A 24,280-nucleotide genomic window follows, 5' to 3' on the forward strand; every position below is an offset into this window, starting at 1 on the left:
ATGGGGCGTAACTTCTCGTTTCAGATGGCACCCCATAAGGAAATACTGTCCTTCAATTTAAATGCACGTTCAGCTAAATCGGTTCTGACACCGTTTAGCCTACCGACGGAGCTGGGCATCTTCACTAATTATCTTTTAACATTTTCCTTTGACATACGAGACGCTATTAGAGGTACTCATTTTAGGTATTTTTAATAAACAGAGCCCTAATGGTGGGTTTAATAAGGCCATATTAATCCAGGGACGTGTTTTTCTCCCTGGGGATTTCTGATGAGAAGTGATATTCTTCATAGTAGAAGTGTCCAGTCAGCATTTTATGTATATGAAGTCTATAATGTAGCCTGCTGCTGCAGTTGGAGGAAAGCTCTCCTGCAAATGCGTTCTCAGGTTGATGTATTGGGAGGTGTGTAAGGACAGCCAAATTAAGATGGAGATTAGATCATATCACTTTGGTCACTATTGCAAAACTGGGTATTTATTTCCTCTAGCTGTGAGAGTCGTGTCACAGCTGCACAGAAGATCCGCGTGACTGAAATTTCTGCACACACCATGGCTATGCACACAGTGTGAATTTTTCACCTGAAGAAATTCTGGTTAGTTTGGTAATTCTGAGCCCAGACCAATCCCTTGTGCTCTGTTTATCTTGGTGGTAATTCCAAAGCATATCAATGAACTAAATGTCAGCATTATCATGGAATTGTGGAATAATTAAGGTTGGAAAAGCCCTCCAAGATCACCTGGTCCAACCGCCCCCCTACCACCAGTGTCACCCACTAAACCCTGTCCCTAAGCACCACATCCAACCTCTCCTTGAACACCCCCAGGGACGGTGACTCCACCATCTCCTTGGGCAACCCGTCCCAGTGCCCGACTGCTCTTTCTGAGAAGAAATGTCTCCTCATTTCCAACCTGAACCTCCCCTGGCACAACCTGAGGCCATTCCCTCTAGTCCTGTCACTGGTTACCTGTGAGAAGAGGCCGACCCCCAGCTCCCCACAGCTTCCTTTCAGGCAGTTGCAGAGAGCAATAAGGTCTGCCCCGAGCCTCCTCTTCTCCAGACACAACAACCCCAGTTCCCTCAGCAGCTCCTCACAGGACTTGTGCTCCAGGCCCTTCACCAGCTTAGTAGCCCTTCTCTGGATATGCTCCAGGGCCTTGACGTCCTTCTGGCAGTGAGGGGCCCAAAACTGAGCACAGTACTCGAGGTGTGGCCTCACCAGAGCCAAGTACAGACTATCTTTAAATACTGATCATTTCTGCTCAAATATGCAGGCAAAAGAACAGAGTTCTAGCTGCCCTGCTTTGTGCTTTAGGTTTTGAATGGGTTGGTGCAGCTTATAATGGTTGGCACCAAATGCCTCTGTGTCTGACAGACAGGTTGGAATTGCTGGATGGTGTCAGACGTCTGTGTCTCTCCACCTCAGTGCATACCACTGTTCATTTTGGAGCTATAAGGAAAAGAGTGGAGCCTGGAGACTTTTTTTTTTTCAAGACTAAGTCTGCTAAATCTCCTTTTATCCTTCCTAAACCTTCCCACCCTACACCACTCTGCAGTGCTCCCTCTGTGTTCTCGAGGCATTTTTTCACCGTGAATGGGGCTCCGGAGTTAATCAGCGCACAACTGGCTAAGATGTTAGTGCCATCTAAGTAGATTTCATTAGGCTTGAGAATTTTATTCTTATTGCTAAACAGTATCCATCAATAGTCTTTTTAAATAGAATTGCAATCACAAGGAATCATGGAGAGGTAGATTATTTTTTATAGAAGTGAATAAAAGAAAATCCTGACACATCACTTTAAATCATAGTCAGTGAATGAAGGAAGCACTAGTGTTTCTCCCTTGTAGTTTATCAAAGGCTTGTGTAGAAGCCTCATTAAATCATAACTCAAAGTACTCTTTAAAAATTCTGTGTTATGCAGGCTGTATAAATTACTGAACGTAATGTGTATGAAAATAAGAGGAATGCGCTATAGGACAAGGTTAAATACAGTGCAAGGCTCTGTTTACAGGAGATGGCAGAGCCTTTTGGTGGGCAGCCACACTAGATTTTATGTAATTTGATGTTTAGATCTTTTGTCTCTCTCTGTATGTATTTGTGTGTGTGTGTATACACAAACTAATATTCTGTTAAAATACTGCTTGGTGGTCTGTCTGCTGAAGTTCCTGTTCAGTCCATGGTGTAGCATCTTTTTTTTCTGAACTGCAGCCTACCAAGAGGTGTTTATATGACCGCAGGACCTGGGGCAGCAAGATTCACGTCTCAGGATAACCAGCCTTCAAATGGTTATCGGGCTTTGTGGTTCCACATGTGGATCACAGAAAGTCAGGTTTTCTATATACCTTCCTGAGAGCTCCATCTCACTGTTAGGTCTTATCTTTGGAAGCAGATGTATGTCTTTCAGCTGGGGGCTGGATTGCTAGCCTTCCAGATATGCTGCCAGACCTCTTGCCTTGGTTTTTGGAAGAGGTGATTTTCAGGTTCATAAGGCTAACCTCATTTCAGGTTATGATTATGCCTTTATTCAGCACATGAATATTTATTTCTTGACATGCAATGCATAACCCGTACTGAGGTTTTTGCTAGTTCTTCAGGGAGTAAAAGTTCAATCACTTTACTGCCCAGAGTAATGTGAAGGTGACATGACTTGAAAATGCTGCCACACAGATGTATGAATGCCACAGGATCCCCTGAAGTTTCTGAAGGTACTGAGATACTTGTCTGCTTCTGCATAGTCACTGTGGATCCACCACAGTCTGGCAGCTTTGGCTGAGTCCTGAGGCTCCCTCCACAAAGGGCCGCTCAGGTGTCTCTGCTCTTTTTTGCCACTGCTCAAGATTCCTCACAAGTTAAGTGTTGTGCATGGATATTTGAGTGCATCTGCCTAGAACCAGCTTGGATCAAGACAGACCTTCCTGAGCCGGAGCTTGCTGGACCTGATGTCTCTCCATGAGTAAAGTTTCCTGTGCTGCACGTCTGAGTCTTCCTGATTTTGTAGTGTGGTTCAGATATACAGTGAATGGAGCTAGCTCGGTCAGTAAAGCTTACTCATCACATCCCAGATCACGTAAAAACGGCGCAGCCACTTCCAGATCTGAAACGACACTGAACGCTGTTTAACCTTGTTTGTGCAGCGCTGTACCTGAGCCGATGAACTTTGTATTAATAACCTCTGAGCTATACCGAGTGTGTCTATGGCACAATGTGCACCTGAAATCACCCTCCACAGCTAGTTAAATGTTATCTGTGGACTGTGGGAGGAAGGAAGGTAGCTGTCATGAATATTAGATTGGATCACCTGTGCTTTGCCGACACATCAAGGTTCCCAAACATCCGAACAGCTCAGTTTCTTTTTCTTTTAAATCAAGTAAGCCCAGAGTATTTTCTTTGCCTCCCAAACCAAATTTCCTCCACTTCATTAGAGTGCCCTGAGGCTCAGCTCGGGCAAATAGAGTTCATGTTAATTAATGCGTCTGGCTTTTACAGGAAGAAGAGTGAACTATTTCCAGTAAATTTATTTCAGGATTCAGAAGTACTTCTAAACAGTTTCTTCAGCATTGTTTGGCCGATGGAGAATTTGTGCTGTTATGGTACAGTGTGAAGATTTTACAGTCATTTCTGTAGAATAACATTTGTAATTTAATCACTTTTTACTGCTCTGGAGTAAAACAAAAAATTGTAAGTCCTCTGGAGCTGAGACCACTTCTAGTTCTGTGTTTGTTTGTTGCCTAATGTGGTGAGGACTGATTCAAACGAGAGCCTCTGCATTTCCACAATATCAGCAACTGCAGTGTCCATGGAGTGTGACTGAGTTTTGTACGGTTTGGAGGGACAAGAGACCTCGAACAAAGCTATTCTTTTGTTGTGTATTTGAAAGAACCATTTTCAAAGAGAGTGAGCTGTCCAGTTGTGTGTCCAGGTAAGAATACATGGTTGACAACACCCAATGCGCCGTTGTGTTAGCAAAACATGCAAAGTTGAGCCGCTCTGCCACAGATATATCTGACCGCCAAAGGACAGTTGTCAGGTTTAGAAAGCCCAGAGATGACTTCTCAGTGATCCAGGTCTCCATGCTCATTCTAGCAAGGTGAAGGTTATATTTCTCTTTATTTTAGTTCTACATACTCAGGAAAAAAAAACCTGTATTACCTTAGAAACTCTGATTCCCCCAAATTTCTGGTTTTGTTGTATTGGCAACATGGAAGATTATATGTACGTGGTGATCACCCGGTTTCTGTAACATTCACGCTGGTTTTTCAGAAACACGAGATAAATCAACACATTTGTAAAATACAGGAGACAGCCCTGACACTTACCATTGTGCTTTAACCTGTCAGTTGTAGGAGTGGCGGTTTCACAGCTGGTGACATCAACCAGTCTCCTCACATGAACTTCAGCCTTGAACTGGGGTCGTGTTAACATACTCAGACACTTTCTGCTTAGGCATGATCCCGTAACAGGCAGCACTTCTCCAGTCAGTAGTCCAAGCTACCACTGATTTCAGTGAGCTCAGGATCTTGCATACTGTTTCTTTAAAGAGAAAAAATAATGAATAATTTATTTCTGCTCTCTAGAAGAATGGTATGGAGGGCAAGCGGTACTGAGCAGAGAGCATTCTGGCAAAAAATATCACAAGGCTACAAAATTTGTTGCACTACATGTTTAAAGAAATGTGTGATTTTTTTTTTCTTGCACCCTTTCTAAATGGGAACAAGATCTCGCTCCTACTGTTCCTGAGGAGTGCAAATATTTAGATTATAAAGGGACCAGGACTGAGCCCCAAGTGATGTCCATTTTCATAACAGCTCATCACAGGCTTTAGGATTTGGCTATGGGAAAAATTAAAGCCCTTTCAGGCAGTCAGCAAGGATATTTGTACCTGTGGCTGGAGCTGAGATACTGCATACGGATGCAGGGCTGTTCTGCTAAGTCATCCTAGCTCTAGGTGAGCAAGCCCTGCATGCGGATGCAGAATCATTTCTGCTCACTCAGTGCTGGTGCATTTGAACTGCTGCTGGCTGTGCCATGGCTTGTGCTTCTCCTGTGCAGACGTGGAAAGCAGGGAAAAAAATAAAAGAGGTGGAAATTGTCTAAGAAAATACCTTCAAATCAGGGAATTTGAAATTGAAATAATGGAAATTGATATTCGGGTTTGCATTCTGTTGCTTCTGAAGGTAACAGTGAAGGAAAACAGAGGAATTTAGAATAATAGCCTAAACCCATAACCTGCAAAAACCACCTTGTGTGCTTAAATTTAGGGTGTTAGTGGATTTACTGACTTGCGCAGGATTAAAGTCAGCACGTTTGGTGAATAATCGCAGAAGTGATGAAGTAGCGTGTGACTGTGTGCACGCTTTTGTGGAGCTGGGGATCTTCCTTTCTGATGTCCCAGACAGAAATGATCTTGGCAAAAAAGTTATTTTTTAAAAAAACAGCGCTCTTACACAATATTTGCACTGGCACGGGACGCTGTGCTTCACAAGATCTCTATTGACTGGTTTATGCAAAACGCAGTCACTGGAGCAGCAGACAGGGCTCCCAGCACACTGCTCACAGACTTTAGGGTATAGATTAGACATAGGTCTCTTCTGCTCCCTTTCAGACCCAATCCATCTTCCATTCTCTCTACAGCAGACAACCTTGAGCAGGTTGGCAGGCAGCCTGGGCTCCCTTGGCCAGGAAGCTCTGCTGGAGGGCACACACACGCTGGGAGCAGCGGCCTCTTTCTGCTGGGCTGTCATTTAAATGGGTGGGCAGTTTTCAGCTCTCGCTCTCTGCGAAGGAAAAGATTGCAGCTGCATTTTGCAAAGACCTTAATCCCATTAGCGTGCATGAAGCGTGGCCTAGAAATGCTCGCTGGATGCAAGCAGAGGGATGTTATCTGAGGATTCTGGCAGGCTGAGGTGCCGGGGCAGCTGCGGGTGTGCACAGAAGCGAACTGCCCAGCACCAGAAAAGTCTTTGGGCTAAACAGAAAGGCACCTACTACGTTATAGACAGCTGCACAGTTTTCTATGAATGCTACTTTTGGATTTAGGTCTTTTTTTTTTTTCTTTTTCCTATTAAATTCTACTTTACTCACCTTTGTCCTAATTTTCCTTTAGGACTGTGTTTAAACATGAAATCAAAAATGGAGATGAGAGACTGCTGTGTGGCAGGAGGAGATAGGGATGCAGGTTGTGCATTGATTTCTGATCAATACATGCCAGATTGATGCATTCTCTGATTCTGTAAATAAATAAAAAAACAATCACCGTATTACCTCAAATTATGAGGAGCTACAAGAGGTGCTGAGCAGTGGAAAGGAAGGAAAAGCTGCCTGAGCCCAGGAGGAAGAGAGATGGCAACCATGCTATGTAACAGCTTGTGCTGCATCGGGAATCAATGCGGGATCCCAGTTTGAGCAATGTTATTTGGACTGCACCTTCCCAACAAGTACCTGTAGGGTCTGGCTTTTCCTTTTCACTTTGGCAACGTTTGGAGAGTTAGTCAATCCGATAAATTGCACGGAGCTGAATTACAGCATGGCCCCCTGCACACGGTATTTTCTTGCCAGCTTCTCTTCTCACCCTGGTTTGCCAAGCTCCCTGAACTCAGTTCCTGCCTACAGTCTCGTTTCTTCCTCAGTGCTCTCAAGAAATGAACCAAATAATTAAAAAACACCCCTGAAATCCCATTCGTTTATAGCTAGTCCTTCCTCTGGGATCATTAGCAAGGTGACTTTTAATATTTATGTCTCTGTAGATTAGATCCTGAGATCTCCAAGTGAGTAGAAACAGGCGTGAGGTTTTAGACTGCTGATTTTAGAGGCAGGAGTTATGTGTCAAACCAGCAGTGAGGTTATTGCTTGGGATGAAGCAATGATCAGCTCTCTGGCAGTATTATTTTTTAGACATGGAAATGGGATAATCTTTACCACCAAATTTAAAAGTCAGGTCTCTAGCTGACCAGGTAGCAAGCAATATTCATTCCACAAATGTTTCGGGTATCGTGATCCAACAAACCCAGTGAGGTGAGTCGTTGGCTTATGACAATCCTTGGTGTCAAATGAAATGTGAAACTTTCTATAGCTGCTGTTAATTTTACTCTATTGAATCAGTCCCTTCCTTATATTTTCATCTTCTCATTCATTTTCTCTATGTAAAGCACCCCCTTTCCTGCTTCTGGCACACTTTCTTCTTGCTGGGAAGGCAGAAGGTTTCTGATATCTGATCTATTTTTTCTCTGCAGTTATCTCCTTCTGTGGTCTACATAGTACTCTTTTCTCTCTTTTATAACTTGATCATAGTAGTGGAAATTAATCCATATTCCTTTTAAGAGGATTTATTTCTGTTTCACCTTACATTTCTCAGTGGTTTTGCATTATCCACTCAACTAACTCCTACTGTCACAAAGATCTTCCATTTGATAACAACTTGATTCCAATTAAAAGGTTTGCATTTGTGAGGCTTTCAAGATTTACATTACAATGGCCTGATAAATATTGTACATCAGTTAATCCCAATGGTTTCTTTTATAGAGAATGGAAACTGGAGCGGGTGGGGGAATCTCTGAGTATGTAGCTCAAGAAACAGCGTTCTATTTGATGCTGAACTACTAAAGAGTCAAAACTTCTCCTCCTCAAGGGAAATACACAGAGAACAGTGAGGGATAAACTATCTAGGCTGGAGCAATGGAAAAGAGTGGGTGTGAAATTAAAGACTGAAAATAGATCATCTAGAAGACAACAATGAGAGTATATATGTAGAAGAAATGGTCAGTGATCCTTGGTTATGCAAACACCACTGGAGTAATCTTCCCCACCCCTCTGATGAGTCATAGCTATGGGGAGGTTCTCAGCAGCTCCACTAAATCAGGAATCTTGATTTATGTTTTGATTCACATTTTCGTACATGGGTGTTTTGGCTGCTGACTATCCACCTTAGCATCTATTCTAGTAGATCAACTTTCCAAGAGATGTACCTGGGATTATTTTGTATGGTGTGTAAGGTAGGGTCAGGGCAAGGAGGACTGCTGTGAATTTCCAGTCTCACAAGGGTGATATGGGAGCTCCAGATACAATCAGGATGAGGTATGGTTCTAGATTCAGACCTGGGACTTAGAAGATATTCCTGGATGCAACGGTGTACTAAATAGTCTCGAAAACTGCATTATTTTGATCTGGGTAGAGAGGACATGCATCAGAAAGGGAAGAAAAAAAAAAAGAAAAAAAAGTGAGCTGAATTCTTGGCAAATCTCTAGCCCATTTCTTTTACCACCGTTGCCTGATGGATATCAGGCAACTCACTTCAACTCTCTGTGATAATTCATAGAACTGTCCAGGTTGAAAGGGACCTCTGAAGATCTCTAGTCTGGCCTGCTGCTCAGAGCAGGTGAATGTGGAATTCAGACCACATTCCTCAGGGCTTTATCATGTCAGGTCTTGAAAATTTCCAAGGACAGAGGTTCCCCAGTCTTTCTGGACAATTTGTTTCAATGCTTCATTATCTTCCCAGTAATTATTTTCCCCTTATATCCATCTAGAACCTCCTGTTTCAATCTTGTAGGCACTGGAAGGCTGCTATTAGGTGCTCCCTAAATCCTTCTCTAGGCTAAAAAAGCTCAGCCTTACCTCACAGGGTATGAGTGATCTGATCATGTTGGATAAGACGAGATTTCTCAAGAGGTACTTGCCTCAATCCTCTTCCAGCGAGAAAGAAGTTCTTCTCCTTTGCTCCTACTTCTAGACACAGTGGCCTGGGAGACCTTGCTGGTGATGACTGAGGCAAAGGAAGCACTGAGTACTTCAGCCTTATCTGTGCCCACGGTCAGTAAATCACCCATCCCATTCACTAATGAAGCAGTAGAAGCTCTTGTTGCACTTGATGTCCCTCACAAGTTTCAACTCTGTCTTTCCTGACTTCATCCTTGAGCTCCTGAGTGATGTTTTAATTTTCCTTTGTCTGTCCTTCTGTCCGTCCGTCCATCCATCCAAACATGCCAGAATTCTGCTGGTATAACTTATCTCATAATGTCTCTATGATTCAAGTGATGTCATTGCTCTGTATCCAAATGTGGAGCCTTGCTGCTCCTGTTTGTTTCTCTGACTGCATATGTTTGTGTATAGGCATCTGAGGTGGCCCCTTTACATCTGTTTTATCCTTCCCAAGGGCTTTCTTGCTCCCATCAGCTTGTCCCATGTACTTACCAACCTGACCTCCCTTGCTTAACTGCAAGCTATTATCACTGTTCTCTGGTGTATCATTTAAAGTCTTCTTTACCAGCTGGCAGGCCTGCTGCCTATTTCTTCCCTGTAACATGAGGGTGGTTGTATTTTTCTGTCTTACAGGCATGTCATAATGATAGATACATGAAAAAATTTTGAGCAGAGCTGGTGAAAACAGAAATATCTGCCTTGTGGAAAATTTGTGTGTGATGAAAAATATTTGTTAGAAACAAAGGTAGAAATGTCAGTATTTGATGTCGAGGGATTTCTTAATAATTTTTTAACATAAATACAAATATTTTGTTAAAAACAGACTTTTAAAATGTTGAAATTGGAGCAGAGAGCTCAGCTTCCAGACACCCACTTCAGTGCACAACCTGGATGCTCTGCCTGGAGCCCCAGAAAGATGAAGTGAAGTAGCAGACTGGAAGCCCTGGGAAGACTGAATGAACCTGGAAGCTTCAGACTCGGCAGCTGCAGAGTTTCTGGGGTCCTCGCTTTGTGTTGGAGCACCAAAAAAAGTTGGGTCTTCCATGCCTTTGGGGGTTCCTGGAAGTCCAAGCATGCTCTTGCAAAAATAATAATAAATCAGTTGGCAGCAAGCAAGAAAAGGTTTTATTTGAACTTCTCTTTAATAAATATAATAATAATAACTATTTAAAGCTTGCATATATTTATGAGCTCTGTTGGTTCTAGCTACTCAGTGGCTCATACCTGTTAAATCAGAAAACTCCCCAACCAGTTGCTCAGACAATACAGTACTGAGGGACTGTAACCATACAGATCTGAGTAATTCCAGGCTTGGTGGGCAGCTGGAGGCATTTTGTGAGCTCTGTGATGAACAGTTAGCTCACTGCACCTGCCCTAACTTCCTTGTGGAGGTTACAGCAAAGGCTGTTGGCAACACAATAAATGGTGATCTCTGTCACCACAAGCAGAGGTTGTGGAAGACTTGAATGTTATGCCAGCACGGGAGGAAGACGACTACCATGTGGGGCATGAATCAGCTGTTCCCCTTTTACTGTGTACAGGCAATAACCTCACAAAGATAATTACTTCTTTTCTTGATGGGTGCAATGAGCTGACTGGAAGACCCATCAGATCAGGGCGTGTAGTGTGCAAATGCATGCCTGAAGAACACTTTTGAAGGACACTATAAGCAATGTAAATACCTTTGGCTAATTGCTGTAGTTACTACTTCCTCTGATTGTTGTAGTTCATGTGAAAGTAAATCAGAGTTATTCTAGTTCAGGAAGTGAGCTCAAGATGGTGGGACGAGTCTGTACAAGCAGCACATACTGAAATCTTTCTCCATGTAGATATTTCTGTTTACTTTTTGAGAAAGATTTAGAAGTCTGTAAATTCATCATAAGGAGCCAAGAACTTACAATATTTCTTTGAACACTACTGTGAATTACTCATGAATAAAAGATTATGTTGTATTTTATCTTCTATAAAATTTCTGATCATCTTCGGGGCTATCTAGAAAACCATAGTGAATTCCTGCATTGATTTAATGCTCTTGCTTATAGGTGACTAGGGAAAACCTGAACTTAACATTTTCTGAGCAACACCTAGCAGTTATCACAGAAGCAGCAGGATTGAAGTGCTTTAATCTTCTACAGCTCAGGTCTGCGTGGCTCTACCTTGAACTTTGTGGCAATCAAGCAAATACAGACAGTCCAGTTCTTAAGGGCACTACTGGAGCATAAGCTTTTACTCCTTTCATACATTCTAATTACATACACTTTGCTGTGTGAATAGGAAAGGTTAAGAAGAGTCAAATTAAAATACTTTGGCCTTGCTTCACTCTCTGTTACATTGATATAAATGAGGCGTAAGCATATTAAATTCAGTAGTGGTTACTGCTATGTAAAACTGGTGTAATCATTACAGAATTTGGCAAATTTAAGTTGAAATTTCCTTCCCTTATGGTTTAAGTAAAATATATTATCGCATGTGAACTCTGATTCAACAAAGGCAAAAGACTTAATTAGTGCAGCATTTCGATCCCCCCCCCCCTTTTTTTTCTGATCCATACACAATTTGGTTAAATCATAACAATTAAGTCCTTCAAAGATCAACAGAGACCTGTAACAATAACATAATTCTTTTTACATACTTGATAAAGCAAAGATGATGAAGGGCCTAAAGGGCAGGATGTATGAGGATGGCTGAGGTCCCTGGGTTTGTTCAGCCCAGAGCAGAGCAGGCTGAGGGGAGGCCTCATGGCGGCCTGCAGCTCCCTCACGAGGGGAGCGGAGGGGCAGGCGCTGAGCTCTGCTCTCTGGGGACAGCGACAGGACCCGAGGGAACGGCATGGAGCTGGGACAGGGGAGGGTCAGGCTGGGGGTTAGGGAAAGGTTCTGCACCCAGAGGGTGGTCGGGCACTGGGACAGGCTCCCAGTGAAAACATCTCTAATGGAAACTTGGTTACACATGCATTCCTTGGTAAATGCCTTTTTATGTACAACACACAGATTTCTTTTTTTTTCTTCTTCTTTTTTTTTTTTTTTTTCCCTGCAGGATCTGAAATTTAACATTTTTCTGTCTCTTGCTGCAGCCAGATCAGAAACCCAAAGAGATCTGAGATGAAATAATTTATACTTTGATTTATTTGTGGCTTTATTATATTACAGAATCTTACAGATTTTTTACACATAAGAACATTAATCCAGCATTCAGAATAAATTTCTCATCTCTTCAGCTTATTTGGAATAAGGGTCTTCAGGTTATTTTTCATATGTTGTCAGACACTGCTGTGTGGTTTTGAAATGTCACAGCAATTCAGGGAGAGAGTATTTCCAAATATATGAGAGATTTTGATCAATAAGATGGCAGTCAAAAAGAATATGTTTTGTACTTCAACAGCAGTCTACCCTTTTAAGATCTTAGAGCCCTTTGAACATTGAAGGAAAGAAGCCTATAAAATATACCAGGTAGGCAGCATTATCTTCATTTAACAAATTGGGAAACTAAAGCATACAGAATTGTAACCATTTTTTAAATGTCCACTGATTTTTTTGGGAGGCAAAGATTTTGTCCCAGGCTCTGGGTTCAGAACAGTTTCTAGTATTTAATTATGTTTAGCCCTGATTTCTATTCCACGTATTCACCTGGTAGAGTTTTTTTGTTGTACCTTTGTCACTGCGTACCTCACTCTGACTTCACTTTGCTTGTGTTACTCAATGGCCTGTAATGTAGTTCAAAGAAGAAGCCCTGCACTCAACAGCCAGGACCCATTGGCACAGGCACTACATTTTGCTGCTGTTTGCTATTATTCTGTTGGTTTTTTGTTGTTGTTGTTGTTTTTGGTTTTTGTTGTTGTTGTTTTTTTGTTTGTTTTTTTGAGATTTAGGGCAGTAAATCTATGGTCAAGAGCATGTCAAAAATGATCTCACTTAAGATGATCAAGATGAAAACTTTGATTGAGCATTCATCATGGTGCTGCTTGTAGTTTGGCCTTCATATAAAGTCTGTTATAGTAGAGAAAACCTGGGACACTTCTGTTGTCATTCCCATCTAACATCAAGAACAGTGATCTAGGTGAAGTCCATCCAGTGGATGGACTGCAAGAATCAAGAAATGGATGGAATTCAGAATCAAGAAACCACTTCTTCTGTCACACCATTTTCAGTCTTCATGCCATGATTCTTGACTACACAGAAACCTAACACTGGTGACTGCTTTGCTTTGTGCATTAGCTTCAGTCCTAAGAGAAGGGAGAAGGGGATATGAAGGGAATGAATTGTGAATGCGAGCATTTTTTAAAGCTGTCCCAGCTGTTCTTGTTGCTTCAGACCGCCTACAGATGGTAGAGTGTACTGGGTGTGTTAAAGAGGAGTTTCCCCTATTTGGCATCGGCTGGAGAGGACTTACGTTCAGAAATCAGTTACATCACATCAGTTACTGTGGTTAAGAGCTTGCTGCAACAGTTGTGTTGGTTATGTACATTGTGATTGCAGTTCTGGGAGGAAAACTCCTTTGAACAGCATCTGCTTTCCTTTCCTGTCATTGGCCTGGTGTTGTGGTGTTACTGTCAGTGCTATTGCAGTTACATTTATTCACCTTACATGGTAAAAATCAGTGCAGCACTTTGTCCCCCTTCCCTTTCCTTTTCCAGAACTTCCTGGACTATGATGTCCCCTTCTCCATCTCTCTGGAAAACATCTACCTGCTGTCAGGTCCCACTGGCATTCCCACAAGGCCAAGCAGTCATCAGCAGAATTATTCCAGTGGTATGGTAGAAGAAGGAGGAAAGCCTGGAAGAAATAGGAACTTTCTGGTAAGACTAAGCAAAATAGGAACCTCTTACTTCTTCACACTGACCATCCCCAGCATGCACAAACAATTGTAAGGCCAGTGTATGTTGGAGGTGTCTTCCACTAAAAGCCATTAGAACTTCCAGTCCCTACCTGAATCCATGTTGTGTCACATCTAAGCCCACTGAGAATGGGTCACAGAGGCAAGCTCCAACAGCAATGAGCTCTCCATGAAGTGCATAAAATTACAGAATAATTCAGGTTATAAGGGATGTTAAGAGGTCTCAGAGTCATCTTTGAGATTGGACCATGTTGCTCAGGGCTTTATCCAGTTGGGTCTTGAAATCCTCCAAGAATGGAGACTCTACAACTTCTCTGGACAATCTGTTCTATTGCTTGACTTTGAAAATTCATGATGATTTCTTTTCTTCTCATATCCAGTCTGAAGCTCTATTGTTTCAATTTATGCCCATTATCTTTTGCTCTTCTGCCTTGGATCACTTAGAGCCTTCTCTTCTCCAGGCTACAGAAGCCCAGCATCTCTTCCTGGAGAATCTGCTGCAGCCCCTTGATTGTTCTGAACCTCCACTGATCTTATTCCAGTTGATCAACATCTCTCTTTTATTGGAGGGCAGATGCGGTATTTCAGATGCAGTCTAATGAATGCCAAGAGAGATAATCACTTGGCTCAATCTACTTGCACTGCTCCCATTCATACACTCCAGGAGGCTGCCAGCCTTTGCTGCCAGGCCACATCGCTGGCTTATGTTCAGCTTGCAGTCTGCCAAGACCTTGGGGTCTTTTTCAGTGAAGTTGCTCTCCAGCCAGTGTCCAACCTGTATAGTTGCATGGGGTTCTTCTGTTGCAGGTGCAGAACTTTGCATGTGTCCTTGTGGGTTCTTGGAAAATTCCCTGTGGTCCATTCCTCTAGGCTGACCAGGTCCCTCTGAATGACTGCCATGCCCTTGAGGATACTGACCGGTTCCCCCTCCTTACCTGTCAATTTGATGTCAGATTGACAGCATGTGAAAAACCTTGCTAAAGTGAAAGTGAGTTGCATCCATTTCTCTCCCCCCACCACAAATCCAGTCATTTTATCACAGAAGACAATCAGATTGGTTAGGCATGATTTTCCCTTTCTAAAAATCATGCTGACTGTTCCAAATCACCATCTTCTCCTTCATGTACCCATAAATGGACTCCAAATGGTCTTATCCCATAATTTACAGTGATGCTGACCATGCCTTTTTTGAAAATGGGTGAAACATTTCCTTCTCTATATGTATTGGGGACCTTTCCCAATCTACTCAACCTTTCAAAAATGACAAAGTGGCCTCACTACAATATTGCCAAGTTCTCTCAGCACTATTGGGTGCAGCCTGTCTGGTCCGAGGTACTTGAATGGGTTGAAATCTTACAAATCAACCCTGACTTGACCTTCATCGACTGCTGATAGATCTTCACGGAATCACAGAATCACAGAATCATCTAGGTTGGAAGAGACCTCCAAGATCACCTAGCCCAACCTATGACCTAACACTAACAAGTCCTTCGCTAAACCATATCACTAAGCTCAACATCTAAACGTCTTTTAAAGACCTCCAGGGATGGTGACTCCACCACCTCCCTGGGCAGCCCATTCCAATGCCTAACAACCCTTTCGGTAAAGAATTTTTTCCTAATATCCAACCTAAACCTCCCCTGGCACAACTTTAGCCCATTCCCCCTCTTCCTGTCACCAGGCACGTGGGAGAATAGACCAATCCCCACCTCGCTACAGCCTCCTTTAAGGTATCTGTAGGGAGCGATAAGGTCGCCCCTGAGCCTCCTCTTCTCCAGGCTGAACAAGCCCAGCTCCCTCAGCCGCTCCTCATAAGACTTGTTCTCCAGACCCCTCACCAGCTTTGTTGCCCTTCTCTGGACTCTCTCGAGCACCTCCATGTCCTTCTTGTAGTGAGGGGCCCAAAACTGAACATAGTATTCGAGGTGCAGCCTCACCAGAGCCGAGTACAGGGGGACAATCACTTCCCTAGACCTGCTGGCCACACTGCTTCTTATACAGGCCAGGATGCTGTTGGCCTTCTTGGCCACCTGAGCACACTGCTGGCTCATATTCAGCCGACTATCAACCAATACTCCCAGGTCCTTCTCTGCCAGGCAGCTTTCCAGCCACTCATCTCCCAGCCTGTAGCTCTGCTTGGGGTTGTTGCGCCCCAGGTGCAGGACCCGGCACTTGGCCTTGTTGAACTTCATACAGTTGGCCTCAGCCCATCGCTCCAGCCTATCCAGATCCTCCTGCACAGCCTTCCTACCCTTGAGCAGATCGACACACGGACCTAACTTGGTGTCATCTGCAAACTTACTGAGGGTGCACTCAATCCCCTCATCCAGATCATCGATAAAGATATTAAAGAGGACTGGCCCCAGTACTGAGCCCTGGGGGACGCCACTAGTGACCAGCCTCCAACTGGATTTGACTCCATTCACCACAATTCTTTGGGCCCAGCTATCCAGCCAGTTTCTAACCCAATGAAGCATACGCCAGTCCAAGCCATGAGCAGCCAGTTTCTCGAGGAGAATGCTGTGGGAAACAGTGTCAAAAACCTTACTGAAATCAAGGTAGACCACATCCACAGCCTTTCCCTCATCCACTAAGCGTGTCACTTTGTCATAGAAGGAGATCAGGTTCGTCAAGCAGGACCTGCCTTTCATAAACCCATGCTGACTGGGCCTGATCGCCTGGTTGCCCTGTAAGTGCCGCGTGATGACACTCAAGATAATCTGCTCCATGAGCTTCCCTGGCACTGAGGTCAAACTAACAGGCCTATAGTTCCCCGGGTCTACCCTCCGGCCCTTCTTGTAGATGGGCGTCATGTTTGCTAGCCGCCAGTCGACTGGGACCTCCCCTGATAGCCAGGACTGCCGATAAATGATGGAAAGCAGCTTGGCCAGTTCTCCGCCAGTTCTCTCAGTACCCTCGGGTGAATCCCATCCGGCCCCATCGACTTGCGTACATCCAAGTGCTGTAGCAGGTCGCCAACCTTTTCCTCGTGGATTGTGAGGGCCACATCCTGCTCCCCATCCCCTTCCACCAGCTCAGGGTACTGGGTATCCAGAGAACAACTGGTTTTGCCTCTAAAGACTGAGGCAAAAAAGGCATTAAGCACCTCAGCCTTTTCCTCATCTCTTATAACTAAGTTTCCCCCCGCATCCAGTAAAGGATGGAGATTCTCCTTAGTCCTCCTTTTTGTGTTGATGTATTTATAAAAACATTTTTTGTTATCTTTAACAGCAGTAGCCAGATTGAGCTCCAGCTGAGCTTTGGCCTTTCTAATTTTGTCCCTGCACAGCCTCGCAACATCCTTATAGTCCTCCTGAGTGGCCCACCCTCTTTTCCAAAGATTATAAACCCTCTTTTTTCTCCTAAGCTCAAGCCACAACTCTCTGTTCAGCCAGGCCAGTCTTCTTCTCCTCCTTGAACCTGGCCTTTCAGTCCAGATGCCCAAGAGACCTTGTTAACAAAGGATGAGGCAAAGAAGACACTACATACCTCAGCTTTACCTGTGTGCACTCTCACTAAATAGCCTACCTCATTCAGCAATGGTTCCATATATTCCTTGTTCAGCCTTCAACTACTGATGTAGTAGTAGAAGTACTTGTTACCCTTCACATCTCTGGCAAGTTTCAACTCTACTTGAACTTCGACTTTCCTAACCCCATCTCTGTGTGCCTTCTAAATTCCTCATTTGGTGCCTATCTCTACTTCCACTTCCTGTATGCTATTTGATTGCACTGGGACTTAGTCATTAGTTCCCTATTTACACCACCCAGTCTCCTGACAGAGCTACTTGACATCCTGTATATGGCACTTGTACTTGGAGGATGTTGTACTAAGGGCCTTGGCAGCTTTCCCGAGCTACTTCAGAACTGTTTCCCATGGGATCCCACCTGCCTGTTGTCTGGTAAAGCTGAAGTTTTCTGTGCTAAAACACGGGGTCTACACTGTCCTTTTTGCCTTCCTTATCCCCTTAGGATCTCAAACCCTGTTATTTTCATTGTCACTGCAGCCAAGGCTGCCACTCATAATCACATCCACAAGCAGTTCTTTCTTCTTTGTGAATATCAGATCCAGCTGTATGTCACTCCTGGTTGGCCCATTCAGTTCCTGTATAAAGAAATTATTCTTCACATCCTCCAGAAATCTGTATTGCTTACATCCCACCTTGTGGCCCTTCCAGGAGGTGTCAGGCTGAAACCCCTTAGAAGAACCAAGACCTCTGTGATCCAGAGACTTCCATGAATTGTTAGAAAAAGATTTCATCCACTTTCTCACCTTGATTGTGTGGTCTGTTACAAAGTCTGACCACAATGTCACCTTTACTGGCCCGTTTTCTGATCCTGACCCACAAGCTCTCAACCAACATGTCATCTACCCCATAGAAGAGTTCCATACATCCAACTTTCTCTTCACGTCTAGGACAAAACTCTCTCATCCTCTTCCCTCTTTTCATTCCTGAGGAGCTTCTATCCATCCCTCCCATCACTGTTGTTATGCAAGCTGTCCCACCACATCTCAGTTGTTCCAATGATGTTGCAGTTCTACATGTAGTGCTCTAGGTCTTCATGCTTATTTTTCAGGTTGTGTTCATACACTTGGGGTAGGTGTCTTTTTCCCCGGTCTTATCATTCCTGACATCTCTCTCATTCCCACCCGCTTGCATCATTTGCTTTCTACTGCTAACCTCTGTTTCCTCACTTAACTGTGGGTCATAACCTCCATTTCCTCTTTTTGGTTCTTACAAGCATGTCCAGCCTTTTGACAAAGATGCTGTTGCCCCAGCTACTCAGATGGATTCTGTCTCTCTGTACCACTTCTAATCCTCAAAGATGGTCCCGTCTTTGTACAAGCCAAATCCCTGCTTGACTGCCAGGAAGGGTTGGTTAAAGTGTTCAGCAAGCATGGAAAGGGCTTTGTCTCTGTATTCAAAGACGTTGAATCTGCTTTCCCAGAGGACTACCTGAACCAGCAAGAGGTGCTCAATTCACTCACTAATTAGAGTTGCTTATAAAGTCTCAGCAGACAACGGTATTTCCTATTGTATCCTTAACATACTGTGCATGAACTAACTCTTCTGCTCCCTCCCTTTTCTTGTGCTTGTCCAACTCCTCTCTCTGTGATCTGAAGCATAGACATCTGCTGAGCTGAATGTGTTAAAAGAGTATTGCCACTCCATGGCCTGATCCTGGCTGCCAGTGAGATATAACAATTTGACAGCGGCAGTTTTGGCCCAGGAGTTCACTCCAGAACATACAGTAAATGCATTCTGCAGACATACCCAGAGAGAAACGTACGTGTAGATGAACATTTGTTTTCCGTAACACCAAGACATCTGACATTGCCTGGAACCTGCTTTGAACTACGGATAACTGTAATGGTGAAATTACGCAACAAGCAAAATCTGAGCCAGGTCTTTTCCAGCACATGCCTTATTACAGGGGTATGACCAAGCTGTACATGTTTTTTTTTTTTTTTTGTTTTTTTTTTTTTACTCATCAAGTGCTGAACAGAGAAATATCTAGGTAAGTTTGGACACTCAGTCTCTTAAAGAAAATTATGCTTTGTTGACGATGAATATAAGGTCTCCAACTGCACAGTTTTAAATATTCTTTTATAAGAGGATATTGCTCATATGCAGCCTTGAAAATTCTTATCTTCCTCTGTGAATGCAGAGGTTCAAATACCTTGAAGCTATTGCATGCCAGCCTAGACAGCTAGCAGTCCACAGCTTACAACTTCTTAACTCAACTGACTCCAGAAAAAATGCCATCTCAGACTAATTAAATAGACAGCTGCAGCCTTTCACAAGTTGCAGAAACATACTGTCCTTTGCCGTTTCCAACGCTTTTAGGAGGAATATAGTAACTCACATGGACTTCAGCATAGCCCATACACATACACTGAATTTAAACAACCCTCCGGTTTCCAGATTTTTCCATATGTAATTATGTACAATGAAAGTGTGATTGAGGACTTTAAAGCCAAGAAAGAAAAAAAAAAAATCAACCTTTAGGAAAAAAATAAAAGAAAGAGAGTGCAGAAGGAGGGAGGAAGAAAGACTGGATTTAATATGATCTTATGTCATTTTACCTATTAACATTTGCACAGGAATTCTGAATTAGATTAGTCTTTATACAACTCCCCCAAAATAGCTGGATTTATTCCAGCTATTTATTATGTGCTGAAGTACTGCCAGCTGAGAATATGTTGTCAGCGATCACCTTCACATGTCCTCAAGGAATCTCCATTCTCTTGGTCTTGGGAGAATATACGCAGCAAAACTCAGCTGTCTAATGGCTGAAGCTACTTTCATCTGGTGTCTGAGAAGAACAGTTGAAGTTTGAGCATCTTTAAAGGAATTTGTGAAAGCAGGAATTCATCATTTGGCAGACCTTGTCCCAATTTACTGTATCTGACAGATGAAAGGAACATATGGAGTGACAGTAATTACCCTGGGGTAAACACCACTAACTTGTGAGTCCCTCTGAGAAATCTTTATTGTATGATTGTAGAAGTTTGCAACAGTCTCGAAATAGTGACACACATATACAAAACCGTTTATTCACCTATGTATTCCTGAGATAAATTACACATAGGAATTCAATTAAAATACTATCGTCATAATAGTCAACACACGCAGCTTGTTGCAAGTTAGCTGATCTATGTGTGTTGTATCTGCCTGCTGGGTCCAGAAGGAGTTTCTTCCTATACCAACAGTGTCATTTTCACAGCCTGCAACATCTGATATTACAATATAATGTATCTGTGACTCAGACATTCTTGTGCAATACCTAACTTCCATTTTACGTGAAACGTTTGCTAATGTTTCACTTTCACATTGGTATTTATTCTCTCACCCAGGGTTCTATCATTCAGACATCATGTGTCTGTGATTAAGGGGATCTTTAGCCACCACATCTGCTGACGGCAGAATTAACTGCCTTTGTAACTGTGTAATTGTACAATTTTATTTCCACTTTTGAATTACTGGAAGTAGGATTAGGGATCAGCATTAAAATTAAGTGCCTGGCCACTGCAAACAGCATTCCCCGAGAAGCTGCCATGGCTTTTTTCATTTAAAAGCATATTCTGAAAAGAATCTTTAGATTTCACAGTGCACTAATCATAGACTGTAACATCTGAGGGTATTGGGGGATTTATAACCACTACCAGAGTCTACATCGTTCTTTATAAATTTAGACAAGTACAAATACAGCTGTCAGAAATTATTTAGATCATAGCATTTTTTGAAGTGATTGAATTACAGCAATCATTGCACCTTCAGATATAGCAGTGTTGGTGCTAAGAGCAACGAAAACTGAAAACCCAGAGTAAGTCAGAAGAAGCAACAAGGATGGAGTCCACCCAAATGCAGCACTTCTGCAGGCTGTCCCCATGAGCTTAAACCTTTCTTTAATCCCTTCCCCAAACAGGCACAGCTGGAGCTGGCCTGCATAGCTCTTATGTGTTGTGCAGGAGACTATTTTCCCAGCTCAGAGTGTAACTGCACAGACAAATTGTTTGAGACACTTTATGTAAGCCTCAGTGGTCCCGGATCTCTATTTAAAGAGCACAGAGGATGGTGGCTGCGTGCAGGCTGGCTGTGGGTAGGGCTTTGACTTCCACTCTGCAATCTCAGCAGATTCCCCCTTAGACACACACAAATACACAGAGATAGCACAATTATAGGGCTGGAACTCACCCTAAAGTCGGAACAGTACTTGGCAGACACCCGGCTGCCAGGTTTCCCCCTTTGCAATGCTTTCCAAGGGATGGACAGACAGCTGCTTTTCAAACTGCCTTCACTTGGCAGCATAAACAAAGAAAATCAGCTCTGATAATGTTTGGCTCTACTTCTAAGACAGTTATTGCATTTTCTAATTTAAGTGAACCAACTGCTGATAGGCAGAGTTAACTCTCATGTTCATACTTTTGGGGATATACTGAGCTCTGCATCTTTCAAAGAGAGTGCTATGAAGGTATTTTAATAACCATTTCTCATGCATCCCAATGTTGCAGAGACACTCAATGGCAGAGTGTTTAAAAGAAAACCTCTTTTCCCCCATCTTATCATACGGTAACTCTCACAAGGGGAGCCATATCTCTCATAGCAGGTGGTCACTGTCCAGTGTCAACAGGATTCCCAACTACAAGGGTTATGCAAGTTCTCGGTTGCAAGCCACCCTGTGTCCTGCATGACAATGCATACTGCACTGCTGTTATCTGCAGTGGGCAGACGTTGCCGTCTGAAAGCAGCAGCCATTTGCAGTGGTGAGGTTATGACCTGCCACGTGCGGGTGGTTCCAGCCTGCCCTGAAATAAATTAAAAGAATATGGTGAAAAAACACACTGTGTACCCAAACTATGCCATCATGTGCCAAAATCCCATCCAGAGGAGCACTGGATCCCTCTATCCAAACATGTGAGAAAGAAACCAGCAGCCACAGGAGGCTGGAGAGGAGGAAATTCCACCCAAAGGCATGTCCATCTCCAAGGGTCTGCAGCCCCTGGGTGACCCACACTGGGGCAAGGACATGCTCGAAGGACTGTGGCCCATGGGAGACACTCCAGAGGAGGGATTCTAAGGGACAGAGCAGCAGAAGCCTATGCAGCGTGGCAGAAACCATTTCACTAAGAGTGTCAGGAATCATTAGGTGTGGCGTGGCAGAAACTGTTACACACAGGGCATCAGAAAAACATTATAGACACCACTGCAACTTCCTATGCCACCCACCACTTGGCCATAGGTTATAACTGTGGCAGAAATAAGGGAATTTGAGGCTGGGAAGGACAGAGATTCATGAAAGTGTCTGTATAATTGTGTTCTTTCCCTCACTTTCCAAATCAGTGATAAGAAATTGGTGTGGCCTGGCAATACATTCATTCAAGTAAAATTTCCCAACTCCAGACTGTTTTGTCCATGACAGCTACATACAAAGCATGTTTTAAATTTCTTAACCATGTACAAAAGTCTGTCCGACATGACTATTTCTGCATCTGCAGGAACAGTTCGTACTTTTTGCAAATGTCTTATCTATGTACAGCTTGATCACTTTTGCAACTGCAGAAGCAGCAGAACTGTGTGAGAAGCTCAAGGACACTCCACCCAGGATGTTAATCAACACGCGCACTTTTAGGCTTACAAAGGAGATGAGGTGCAGCAGGAGCAATATGGGAGAATCTGTAGAAATGACCAAAATTCCCATGCATAGAACTCCTATGAGTCAAGTATTTAATTATGGAGGTAGCGAGGAGTTCAGACCTACTTTCAAGGAAGACTGTTGCCTCAGACCAGCCCTAATATCTGATTGTATTGGGTTTACATGGCAAGATTTTGGTAGCGGGGGTGGCCTTTGTGAGAAGGGCCCAGAAGCTGCCCCAAGTTAGATCAGAGCCAGTTCCAACAAGCTCCAAAAGGGACCTGTCACTGGCCAGAGCTGAGCCAGTGAGCTATGTTGGTTGTATCTCTGTGAAAGCAGATTTAAGAAAGGGGAAGAAAACTCTTGTGCAACAACAGCTGGGAGAGAGGAGTAAGAACCACCCCAGCAGCCCCCAAAGTCAGTGCAGCAGGAGGGCAGGAGGTGTTCCAGGCAGGCAGCACAAGTTCCCCTGCGGCCCGTGGAGAGGCCCCTGGTGGAGCAGGCTGTCCCCCTGCAGCCCATGGGTCCCACATGGAGCAGATCTCCACGCTGCAGCCTGTGGAGGAGCCCCCGGTGGAGCAGGTGGATGTGGCCTGGAGGAGGCTGCGGCCCATGGAGAGCCCCCGCAGGAGCAGGCCCCGGGCCGGAGCTGCAGCCCGTGGAGGAGCCCCCGGTGGAGCAGGTGGATGTGGCCTGGAGGAGGCTGAGGGCCATGGAGAGCCCCCGCAGGAGCAGGGGGCCTGGGGGGAGCTGCCGCCCACGGGGGACCCATGCTGGAGCACTTTGTTCCTGAGGGATGGACCCCGTGGTATGGAGCCATGTGGGAGCAGTTCTTGAAAAGCTGCTGCCTGTGGGACCGCACATGGAGCAGGGCAGAGAGTGACCGAGAAGGAGCAGCAGAGATGAAGCGTTAGGGACTGACCGCAGCCCCCATTCCTTGTTCCCCCTTGCTGCTTGGGGGGAGGACATAGAATAGAGTGGATGGGGAGGAAGGTGTTTTCTATTTGCTTTTAGTTTCTCACTGTTCTAGTCTGTTAGTGAAAGGCAATAAATTATATTAATCTCCCTACGCTGAGTCTGTTTTGCTTGTGATGGTAACTGGTGAGTGATCTCCCCGTCCTTATCTCAGCTCCTGAGCCCTTTTCATTGTATTTTCTCCACCTTTGTCTATGAGGAGGGGGAGCGAGAGAATGGTTGTGGTGGAGTTCAGCTGCCCAGCTGGGTAAAACCACCACACTGAGCTGTTCTGAAGGCAAGCTGTGGAGTTCCTGGGCCACCCAGGGAACTGAAGACAGGTGCACTGGGTGTACAGGGAACCACAGCCCTGACACCCAGCTACGTTGCAATTGTAACGTAAAAGACCAGTTTATAATGGGTTAATTGGGTGTAAACTATTAGGATAACAGTAACACTAACTTTAAACTTTTCTTCATTTTGATATTTGCCGTCAGTGGATTTCACTATTTGCATGCTATCGTGTTCTGGAACACAACAGGTACGTTCATCAAAGCAGTTCAGGCTAACAGAGGAAATAAGGTGGCCTCACAGACCTCTTGGGATTAAACTGGGCTGATTTCTTGTGCAAAGGTAAATGGGGATTGAACTGTGGTTCTGTTT

General features: G+C 44.0%; 1 long non-coding RNA gene across 2 annotated transcripts; it reads right to left on the reverse strand.

Moving 5' to 3' along the window:
* Positions 1-1,329: 1,329 nt before the first annotated feature.
* LOC308176685 lies at positions 1,330-11,601 on the reverse strand. 2 transcript variants are annotated; one of them, XR_013938487.1, is made up of 4 exons: positions 11,326-11,601; positions 6,081-6,226; positions 4,316-4,529; positions 1,330-4,078 (listed from the first exon to the last, which is right to left on the reverse strand). It is a non-coding gene; the product is annotated as an uncharacterized lncRNA (long non-coding RNA). The 2 variants fall into 2 exon arrangements; XR_013938488.1 differs by having other exon boundaries at positions 1,330-4,529.
* Between the last annotated feature and the right edge of the window lie 12,679 nt (positions 11,602-24,280).

Source organism: Anser brachyrhynchus (assembly GCF_964034855.1).
Source record: "Anser brachyrhynchus genome assembly, chromosome: 1".
NCBI lineage: Eukaryota > Metazoa > Chordata > Aves > Anseriformes > Anatidae > Anser > Anser brachyrhynchus.